The following is a 12,173-nucleotide window of genomic DNA, read 5'->3' on the forward strand; positions in this document are numbered from 1 at the left end:
GGCAGGGGCGGCCTCTTCACACCCAAATGAATGAGGTATGTATTTTTTTGCCATTTCACAGAAAATTTATTCATTACGAAGCGCTTGGAAATTTGAATAGAAGTTAATTAGTTTGACTTCGATTCGCTCATCACTCACCCCAATGATTGAGTATTATTGATGGGAAATTTAAAAGTTGTGTAAAAGCATTATATTGAATTCGGCTAAATTCAGTAGACTATCCTTTAAAAGCAATGGACTCAGTGGGCGAGAGTTATCAAAACAGATGTAAAGGAAAACTCGCTTAGTTGCCCATAGCAACCAATCAGATTCCATCTTTCATTTTCCAAAGAAAATGAAAGGTGAAATCTGATTGGTGTCTTTGGGGAGCTAAGTCAGTTTCTTTTTACCCAGCTTTGATAAATCTCCCTCAGTGAGTCCTTCTCACTAAGTACCCTTTGAGGCATTTTCTGCCCCCTATTTAACAGGTATGTTCAGATTTAGTGGCTCTACCCTCTAAAGCAGGGATGCTCAACATGCGGCCCTCCAGCTGTTGTAAAACTACAACTCCTACAATGCCCTGCTGTAGGCTGTTGGGGCATGCTGGGAGTTGTAGTTTTGCAACAGCTGGAGGGCCGCAGGTTGAGCATGCCTGCTCTAAAGGAACAACTTTTAGCAAATGAGGCAGTGGAAAAATGGCCCAAGGGTTATTGAAAAGGGTTTAGGCAGAAACCATTCTGTCCTGTGTGTGTGTGTGAGGGAAGGCGGTTTGATCTTTGCTATGGGGCCCTTACTTCTCTATGAATGCCACTGATTGCAGCCCCCTCCCCCCCGACAAGAACTGAATGGAGGTCTGACGTGTGCTGTGGATGCCATAGATAGCTGAGCACAGCTTATGGCTATATACAGATTATCCATTTCATTAAGATGTTGGTTTGTTTATTACGTCACCCTTAAATAAAGTGTTGTAAATGTGCTAGCATACATGACTGGATTTATTGATGCATTTTCAGCCTCCTTTACTTTCGGCAGTTACATCAAGTGGCCCCTGGCATCCAGTGGGTCCCACAGTCTGCCGTTTGGTTAGTAAGCAGTTTCTCTAGTCATTTCTAGAAGAGCCTTGATGGCAGTCTCACAGAAATGGACAGACTAAGTGAGACTAACGTCCTGTCCACACAGCAGATGATATGGGATCCAAGGAACCTTGTCAAGTGTCATATGATCGAACCGGCCAGAGCAGCAGAGGCTGCAAATACATTCATGACTCAATGTGCAGTTTTAAAGCCCCTTCAATAATATCCAGGAACCCGATTCAGTATCCCTCCGGTGTGATGGAGAAAACATTGGGGGCAAACTGAAGCTAGAACTGATCCCATCGTTTTCACATTCACCCAGTACATCAGTCGCAATGCTAGATGTAAAACAGCACAGTGTTCCGTTTTTGTGTCCGGCGCTATCAGTTTATAGACGCTGGATCTTTGCACTACATACACATGCTTCGGTTGTGTTCGGCTCCACAAAAAAAAAAAAAAAAAACCTGGCCAGACACAATTATGTATGTGCACCCATCGTTAAAGAAAAAATGGTGTATTCCAGCTCACCTACCGTACAAATGAGGGGACAATTGGTTTAATGGAAGTGCCGCCTATTTAAATATATAAAGTCCAATTTCATTATTGAATATTATTAATAAAATATATGCAGTATTAAAATAGCTTAGAGAATGGTTATCTATCTACTATCTATCTCTCTATCTACATAGCGGTCATATACTACTATACTATACTAATATGTAAGAATGGAGCGTGGTTCAATGTAAGGAAAACGACCAACAATCAATCATGCCATTGCATACGTGTTGTTCTACATGTCATACACACAGTATATCTAGAGCAGACAGTAAGTCTTACCTATATGTACCATTAATAGTCCTGTTCATTGATTCAGAAAACCAGAATGGGTATTTGTAAGAAACAGAGAAGCGAGTAAAACATAACGTACCTTTCCAGCTGTCACCAATGTTAAATTTGGAACAGGTTCTGCCCTATGGCGCGCAGCTTCCTTTCTGTACAAGTTTCTCCTTTAAAGATAGAAACACTTTCAAGCCTTTCTAATACGATTTGTCAGTTTCGGCCCAATTAGTTGGATTTCCAACCACAGCCACTGTGTCTACTAATTAGAAAAAATGGCATTGCTCTCTGCAAAGTGCAGGACTGTAGGAAGACTCTAAATAGCCCAGCAGTGAGAAATGATGAAATGAGCAGATCCGGTTGAATGAAATGAGATGTGGTTTTGAAATCGTCTTGCACAACGGATGTCCTTTGTTAAACTTTATATCTTTTTTTCTTCTTGGTTACTGTTATCTTCTCCAGCCTGTAGCTCATTCGAGCAGATACCTTTTAACCCCTGTCATATTGAATGCATATCTTTAGTTCTAAAACTTTGCTGCAAAAAGGCACATTTTTATAATTTCCTTAAGGGTCTTTTTTTTTTTTTTTTTGTCGCTGCAGTATTTTGTCAAGAGTATTATTTAGCCTGCTACGTTTTTGTAGATGCACTTAGAAAATGTTCCTGCTGTAGAAACTGGATTTTATGTATAAAGACCGGACAATGAGAACAAATGGATAATAACCCATAGCAGCTATATTACAGAGATTATGTGATACTTACCCTCAATCAAAATATAATATAGCTACTTGTCCAACATAGAAAATGCATAAGTGTACCCTAAGAAACCTTTGACCCTTACTTTATCAGAAGAACAGATGTGCTATTGCCATCCTCTGCAACTTTATAGTCCTATATACAAACTACAAATTGGCGTGGTATTAAAAAGCAGGAAGTGCTCAACCCCATATGCAGTGGTGCATCTATACCGGGGGGGGGGGGGGGGGGGCAGATCCTGCACTTGTGGTCCGCTGCTAATGGCAATCCCCAATGCATAGAATGGAGGATGCCCGCAGCGGAGCACAAGTACCACAATAGACATCCTACACACGATAGCAAATGTGTGGATGTGATAAACAATAAAACAAAATAACAATAACTTTTACAACTTTATAGTCCTCCACAATTATAGTACTTACATATACAGTATCTCACAAAAGTGAGTATACCTCTAATATTTTTGTAAATATTTTATTATATCTTATCATGGACAACACTGACAATATTATACTTTGATACAATGTAAAGTAGTCAGTGTACAGCTTGTATAACAGTGTAAATTGTGTGTGCCCTCAAAATAACATACAGCCTCTAAACCACTGCCAACAAAAGTGAGTACATCCCTAAGTGAAATTGGTCAAATTGTGCCCAACGTGTCAATATTTTGTGTTGCCACCATTATTTGCCAGTACTGCCTTAACTCATTTGGGTATGGAGTTTATTAGAGATTCATAGGTTGCCACTGGAGTACTCTTCCACTCCTCCAGGATGACATCACAGAGCTGGTGGATGTTAGAGACTTTGCGCTCCTCCACCTTCCGGTTGAGGATGCCCCACAGATGCTCAATAGGGTTTAGGTCTGAGACATGCTTGGCAAGTCCAGCACCTTTACCCTCAGTTTCTGGTGATAGATCATGTGATTGACCATGTGATGAGCGCAGTGACGTCACCCAAGGTCCTTTTCCTCCTGTCATCAAAGAAGAAGACAGAAGAGAAGCCGGGCTGCACGAACAAGTGGATGAGGTGAGTTAAATTATTATTTTTTTAACCCCTCCATCCCTATTTTACTAAGCATTCTGTATTAAGAATGCTATTATTTTCCCTTATAACCATGTTATAAGGGAAAATAATAAAATCTACACAACACCTAACCTAAACCTGAACTTTTGTGAAGAAGTTTGGGTTTGGGTACCAAACATGCCGATTTTTCTCACGTGCGTGCAAAACGCATTAAATCGCTTTGCACTCATGGGGAAAAATCGCGCATTTTCACGCAATGCATCCACATCTTTTTCCAAACATGACCCGCAACGCCCGTGTGAACCCAGCCTTAGGCTACTTTCACATTAGCGTTTTCAATTCCGCTATTGAGATCCTTCATAGGATCTCAATAGAGTAAGAAAACACCAGTTTTATTCCCATTCATTGTCAATGGAGAGAAAACTGAACTGAACGAAAAGGAATGCACCAAAATACATTCCGTTCCGTTTGTTTGCATCCCTGCAAGCAGCGTTTTTTTGTCCACGATGTGGTGCGGAGCAAGACGGATCCGTTCTGACACACAATGTAAGTCAATGGTGACGGATCTGTTTTCTCTGACATAATAGAAAACGGATCCGTCCCCCATTGACTATTAATGGTGTTCAAGACAGATCCGTCATGACTATAGAAGACATAATACAACTGGATCCGTTCATGACGGATGCATGCGGTTGTAATATTGTAACGAAAGCGTTTTTGCAGATCCATGACGGATCCGCTAAAAAAATGCTAATGTGAAAGTAGCCTTATTCTGATTGCCTGATTGGGATTAATTAGGAAATTAGGAAAATTGGCTTCTACTTTACAGTTTTTTTTTTTGCCTTCCTCTGGATCAACTTGCAGGATAGCAGACTTATACAGGTGTCTTTTTTCATACAAACTATGTTACTATGAGGGCAACATGTATGTGCACTGTCAGTCTCCCAGTTAATGTGATTTTTTTTTTTTCTTGAAACCGGGGGTAGCTTTAAACAACCATGCACATATTGATCTCCTCAGCTGGAGTAGAAGACTGCTATCAAAGTTAACCACCTCCCGTCCGCCCATTGAATAAAAACGTCTGGGAGGTGGTTGTCTATCTCCTAATGGACATTTTAAAACGTCCTATCAGAGATCGCAGCTGCACGCTAATCGTGCAGCTGCTGATCGGGTTGCCCGCTGTCAGTGACAGCAGGGCAACCCTTAGAGAAGGCAGGGACAGTGCCCAGGTGTCCCTGCCTTCTAGATCGCTGTATGCTATGCGCTTCCTGTTCCTGCCCGGCGGTCATGTGATCGCCGGGACCGGAGAGTACAGGAGCTGTGTGAGGTCTTTCAGAGACCTCGATCAGCCCTGCACTGAGGCTGTACAGTGCTGTATTGTGCTGTACAGTCTCTGTAGGGGGTGCATTTCTTCTGTAACTGGGGCTACTATGTCAGCCCCAGTTACAGGAGAAATCAACTGTGAAAAAAAAAAAAGTGAAGTAAATGTCCCCCAGAGGTCTTGTATGACCTTATGGGGGATGCAAAGTGTAAAAAAAATAATAATAATTCCCCATGTAAGGAATAAAAAAATAGTTGAAAATAGAAAAAATAAAATAAAATAGACATATTTGGTATTGCCGCGTCCATAGCAACCAGTTCTATAAAAATATCACATGACCTAACCCCTCGAGCGAACAACGTAAAAAAAAAGGGTAAAAAAATCTATTTTTGTCACCTTACATCACAAAAAGTGCAACACCAAGTGATCAAAAAGGCGTATGTCCCACAAAATGGTACCAATAAAACCGTCACCTCATCCCGCCAAAAATGAGCCCCTACATAAGAAAATTGCTCAAAAAATAAAAAAAAACTATAGCTCTCAGAACATGGACACATTAAAACATAATTGTTTTGTTTCTAAAGCTCTATTATTGTGTAAAACTTATATAAATAAGAAAAAGTATACATAATAGGTATCGCCATGTCCGTAACGATCTGCTCTATAAAATTGTCACTTGACCGAACCCCTCAGGTGAATGCTGTAAAACTAAATAAATAAAAACTGTGCTAAAACAACCAATTTTTTTGTCATCTTGCCCCATAAAGTGTTATAATGAATGATCAAAAAATCATATGTACCTAAAAATAGTACCAATAAAACTGGCACCTTATCTCCTAGTTTCCAAAATGGGGTCACTTCTTGAGAGTTTCTACTGTAAGGGTGAATCAGGGGGGCTTCAAATGGGACATGGCATCTAAAAACCATGTAACGCTCCTTTTCTTCTGCACCCTGCCGTGTGCCGAATACAGCAGTTTATGACCACATGTGGGGTGTTTCTGTAAACCGCAGAATCTGGGTAATAAATATTGAGTTTTGTTTGGCTGTTAACCATCGATGTGTTAAAGAAAAAATTGGATTAAAATGGAAAATCTGCCAAAAAAGTGAAATTTAAACATTTGATCTCCACTTTCCTTTAATTCTTGTGGAACGCCTAAAGGGTTAACAAAGTTTGTAAAATCAGTTTTAAGTAACTTAAGGGGTGTAGTTTCTACAATGGTGTCATTTATGGGGGTATCCACTATGTAGGTCCCACAAAGTGACTTAAGACCTAAACTGGTCCTTAAAAAGTGGGTTTTAGCAATTTTCTTAAAAATTTTAAGAATTGCTTCTAAACTTCTAAGCCTTCTAACGTCCTTAAAAAATAAAATGACAATTCCAAGATGATGCCAACATAAAGTAGACATATGGGGAATGTTAAGTAATAAATATTTTATGAGGTATCACTTTCTGTTTTAAAAACAGAGAAATTAAAATTTAGAAAATTGCTAATTTTTCTAAATTTTTGTTAATTTGGGATTTTTTCATAAATAAAGGTGAAATATTTTGACTCAAATTTATGACTAGCATGAAGTACAATGTGTCACAAGAAGACAATCTCTGAATGACTTGGAAAAGAAAAAAGCGTTCCAAAGTTATTACCACATAAAGTGAGATAGGTCAGATTTGCTAAATTAGGCCTAGTCAGGAAGGGGGCAAATGGCCCAGATGTGAAGTGGTTAAAGAATCATAAAGTCAGGCCACAAACATGCTGAACAAATAACCTTCTCTAACAGATACAGCGCAGAATGGTTTAGCATTTTGTTAGGCTTTTTCAGTAGTTTTCTAACTCACAGTATGCACATCTAGTTATTAACAAGCAAAACCATTATTTCAATGTTATTTCCCAAGAGAAGAATTAGAGAAATGCGAACGGTTGTCTCAGGAGGGGATCTGCCATGAAAAAGAAAGAAAAAGTGAAGAATATAAAAAAGGTTGTTAAAATGTGGAAGAGGCAATAAAGCGCTTTCCTGTCCTACACAATGTATTCCCGATCAAGACAGTAACTGAAGATGCACAAACCATAACTATCAACAGGAAAATAAACTGTGGATCTAAACTAATGGAGTGAAACCTTACCAGACTGTTATTATTGATAACACAGGAGAAATAGGAGGCTTTGTATTATAAAGATGGCTTAAAAAGACTTTCTGATCTCATAAAGTGATGACATATCTCTAGGATATGGAATTAATTTATGATTGATGGGGGACCCCCACTGATACTGAGAATATTTATTTATTGCATCAGTTTAGTGCTATCTTCCTTTACTGTTTTTCCTGTGTAGCAGCGCAGTGATTGAATTGAATGTGGTCACAGTACGACAGTAAGGCCTCTTTCACACGAGCGTGTCCGGATAATGTCCGGATGCGTTGCAGCAAACCCGCGCGAGTAGGTACCCAATTGCAGTCAGTTTTGACTGCGATTGCGTTCCGTTGTTCAGTTTTTATTGCGCGGGTGCAATGCGTTTAGCACGCGCGGGATAAAAAACTGAATGTGGTACCCAGACCCGAACTTCTTCACAGAAGTTCAGGTTTGGGTTCAAGGTTGTGTAGATTGTATTATTTTCCCTTATAACATGGCACTTGCTTGCGGATGCTTGAGATTTTCACGCAGCCCCATTCACTTCTATGGGGCCTGCGTTGCGTGAAAAACGCACAAAATAGAGCTTGCTGCGATTTTCACGCAACACACAAGTGATGCGTGAAAATCATCGCTCATGTGAATAGCCATATAGAAATGAATGGGTCCTGATTCAGTGCGGGTGCAATGCGTTTAACTCATGCATTGCACCCGCGCGGAAAACTCGCCCATGTGAAAGAGGCCTAATAGTCGCAAAAATCACAAAAACTCATTGTTAGATTTTTTGGTGATTCTGGGGTCACAGTCATGCCAACTTGTAAGTTGCACTACAACCCCGTTCAGTACAACGGCTGTACTGCTACACAGCAATTTTTGGTTGTGCCACAGGTGTTGGGCCAAAATTATAATGAAGCCTCAGTCTTAAGATTGCTGTCACCCAAATTAGCATTCACCCAACAGCTATTCCTCTTTACTCCACCATAAACACATGAGAGAGGAATAAGCCGCTGCCAGATAGTACAGAGTATCATAAGATAATGGGTTGCATCAAAAGGGGCATAGATGCCCGTGATAAGAACATAGTCCTACCACTTTACAAATCATTAGTCAGACCACACATGGAGTACTGTGTACAGTTCTGGGCTCCTGTAAACAAGGCAGACATAGCAGAGATGGAAAGGGTCCAGAGGAGGGCAACTAAAGTAATAACTGGAATGGGGCAACTACAGAACCCTGAAAGATTATCAACATTAGGGTTATTCAATTTATAAAAAAGACGACTGAGGGGAGATCTAATTACTATGTATAAATATATCAGGGGACAGTACAGAGATTTCTCCCAGGACTGTGACTGTGACGAGGGGACATCCTCTGCGTCTGGAGGAAAGAAGGTTTGTACACAAACATAGAAGAGGATTCTTTACGGTAAGAGCAGTGAGACTATGGAACTGAGGAGGTGGTGATGGTGAGTACAATAAAGGAATTCAAGAGGGGCCTGGATGTATTTCTGGAGTGTAATAATATTACAGGCTATAGCTACTAGAGAGGGGTCGTTGATCCAGGGAGTTATTCTGATTGCCTGATTGGAGTCGGGAAGGAATTTTTTATTCCCCTAAAGTGAGGAAAATTGGCTTCTACCTCATAGTTTCTTTTTTTTTGCCTTCCTCTGGATCAACTTGCAGGATAACAGGCCGAACTGGATGGACAAATGTCTTTTTTCGGCCTTATGTTTTATGTTACTATATATGTTGACGTCGGGGGAGAGGTAAGACATCCACACATTAGATTGTTGGCTGATCCTGCCCTAATCAATATCATATTCTGATTCAAATCTAGGAGTCATGCTGCACTATAGACACACTAAGCACTGAGCCACCATGGTGTTTTAAGTTCCCATTTAACTTATTTTAACTTTTTGTGAATGTTAATGGGAAATGTCATAATTTTGATTTAAAAAAGTGAAAATATATATATATTTACAACTTAGTGGAGATGCACAGATGACAAGAAATTGTATGTGATTTTATGAATGGGTTACATTTTAACTCTATCTTCTCGTGAGAGAAAAACTTCAAACATATAGATTTCCTTTGTTGCGGTAGCATTAATGAGCAGGACATATGTAAGCCATCTTCAGTACAGACCAGAGACGCTGTGTTGAGTTTAGCCTATGGCTTTAATATTTATGCAGTGGTATAGTGCACTTTACACCTGAGATGTACACAGGCGCATTTCAAAGAAGCATTGATTTCTTGGGCTACACAAGAAGCCAATTGGCTTGGTCACAAGTGATATGAACAAAGTGCATACATATATGGCTGAATACATTTATTCTATGAATCATGTTATTTGTTCACTGGCTACTTGGACTCTGAGGACCAGGCTTTCCTATTTTTCCTACTTGTGCTTCCAGACCTATCACCCTGCAGGTTGTTTGTTCATCTGTTTGCAAGAATGCAATTATTGAAGCACATCCACCAAAACGGGAGAATCTAGACAGCCTAATATTCTTTTCTCCTGCTCCTCTGCTCTATCCCTCCTCCCCTGATGAAAATCACTCTTAATCAGCTTGTCATTCTTTATAACAACAGTTTTTATAATCTGAGGATGGCACAGAACAGCTCTTTTATTGCATCTTGTGATTTTAAAGACAACTGGATTTAATTTACTCTGTGAAAAGATGCAGACAGCTGCTGCCTCAGATTCTTAGCCTCATATGCAAGTCTTCAATCTGTGTCTTATTGAAGCAGGGGAATGAGCTCCAGGTAAGGAATGAATACATAGGTTCACAGACTGCTCATAGGGAGAAAAAGAAGTTCAATAGGGATGCGGTTTCTCATCTACCAATGTGGCAGAACCTAGTTTGTCATTTGGCACACCTCATTGTGATATCACAACATGTTATCAGTAGGTGAAGCCTTGGCATTACAAGAGCTGCAGTGAATACCAGATGTACATCTCAGGAGCTTGTATGAACTTGTATGCCATAAACTCTGCCCATCGAGTAGGGCATACTTTAAGACTAAGTGATGGGTGGCTTTGAAATGAAACAAAAAATTGGGTTACGCTTCTCACAATTTCTGAGGGATATCAAGGCTACATGGGAATTCAAATAATAATCTGTCATGTGCACAAAAACGGAAATAACCACTAAGGCTACTTTCACACTAGTAATTTTTGCGGATCCGTCATGGATCTGCAAAAACGCTTCCGTTACAATAATACAACCGCATGCATCCGTCATGAACGGATCTGGTTGTATTATGTCTTCTATAGCCAAGACAGATCCGTCATGAACTCCATTGAAAGTCAATGGGGGACGGATCCGTTTTCTATTGTGTCAGAGAAAACTGATCCGTCCCCATTGACTTACATTGTGTGTCCATCACCATGGTGATGGATCATGTGACCGACCATGTGATGAGCACAGTGACATCACCACAGGTCCTTTTCCTCCTGTCATCAAAGAAGAAGACAGAAGAGAAGCCAGGCTGCGTGAACAAGTGGATGAGGCGAGTCAAATTATTTTTTATTTTTGCTCCGCATCCCAGGACGGACAAAAAAAAGCTGCAGGCAGCGTTTTGGTGTGCGCCTCCAGAGCGGAATAGTGGCAGAACGGAGCCAAACTGATGAATTCTGAGCGGATCCTTTTCCATTCAGAATGCATTAGGGCAAAACTGATCTGTTTTGGACCGCTTGTGAGAGCCCTGAACGGATCTCACAAACAGAAAGCCAAAAAGCTAGTGTGAAAGTAGCCTAAGAAATCTATATGCAGGCTCCTAGGCCCTATAAATAATCCTACATTATCTTGCAAAAGTAGCTCATTCAAAGACCAACATGACTCAACCTGCATTCTAGAAACCATAACCACCATCTATCTTTGTAGATGGATTTTTAGTATTAAACAAATAATGCTTTTAAATTATCTTCTGGATGATCAAGACATAAATCTATTCTTAATTTGAATGCTGTTGAAAAGAATTGCTTGACGTTTTAAGAGACAAAACATGTCAGAAAATATACTCTACTTCTCACATCTTGAATAATTGCCAAGATTTGTGAACCACCACAATAAATTATATGGATAAATATACTTACAAAGAAACTACATTCTGTTCCACTTTCTTTGCCATAAATGACACATTTTTTAGAATTATTCATATGTGCATGAATGTACTCATTGACTTCAGGGACCAATGGTGGACAAGTTAGTGCATCCTGTTGTATGGGTTGACTTATGTGCAACCAATAGGTGTCAACATTGCAAATGTAGGAAAGTCAAAGCCAGTTGACCTGAAAGGAGTGGTCAATGAGCTCTAGCTGGCACTAGGAAAAATAACTAACAGGCGTTAGAGTTGGTTAAGTATGGTTGCCTGTATTCATAGAGGACTGGTACTGTTACAGGGTTAAACTTGCTGTTGCTATGTGGGCATGGTTGGTCTAAGCGGTTGGTTTACATATAAAAACTGTTTTTATGGCATGATTCTCATCTTACACCTTCATGATTCATTTTCTTTGTTAATTAGTTGTTAAATATGCCCACATTTCATGACTAACTAATACACAAAAATACTCCTAATTAAATCTATAAAAACAGGCAGTAGCATTGGAAATGGAGCTAGGTTTTTTCATTTGCTTTGTGTAACCTGGAATACCCATCGTAAACCGTTAGAATTGCCATTTCTTCTATTTCATGTTTGTTTCCTATTTTCTCACTGTCAGAGGCACGATAGAATCAATTCTTACTTTCAGTGACGCTCAGTTCAACATAATAATGTCAATTTTCATAAGACCCGAGAATTGTTTTAAGGAAGAGACTCTATGATTTTGAGTGATTGGTGCTCTGGAGGGGCCGCAAACTGCTGCGTGGATCTGAAGAGAGCCTGACACAGGTGTTGACAGTTTGAGAAGGGTTTTGCTGTGCAGGTAAGCAGGTGTCGGAAGCGTCCTTTGTTAAGTATAACCTTGGATTTAAGCCGTGTTTCTTGCTGCTGCCACCATAAAAGGAATAAAGCTTTAATTTACAACAGACAAAGACCTACAAGATTTTTGGACCTTCTTTTTA

The 12,173-nt window shown here is 39.9% G+C and overlaps 1 protein-coding gene across 22 annotated transcripts in view; it reads right to left on the minus strand.

Annotated features, from left to right (window-relative positions):
- Positions 1–12,173, minus strand: part of CELF2 (CUGBP Elav-like family member 2) — a 453,132-nt gene that overhangs the window by 349,423 nt on the left and 91,536 nt on the right. The window contains exon 1 of one of the 22 annotated variants that reach the window (XM_040413276.1): positions 1,981–2,208. The exons of the other annotated variants lie outside the window; for them this stretch is intronic. The gene's annotated coding sequence lies outside the window, so the exon portion shown is untranslated. Of the gene's footprint in view, positions 1–1,980; positions 2,209–12,173 lie in introns of those variants that run through there. 22 annotated transcript variants of the gene reach the window in all.

Source organism: Bufo bufo, chromosome 1, assembly GCF_905171765.1.
Source record: "Bufo bufo chromosome 1, aBufBuf1.1, whole genome shotgun sequence".
Lineage (NCBI taxonomy): Eukaryota > Metazoa > Chordata > Amphibia > Anura > Bufonidae > Bufo > Bufo bufo.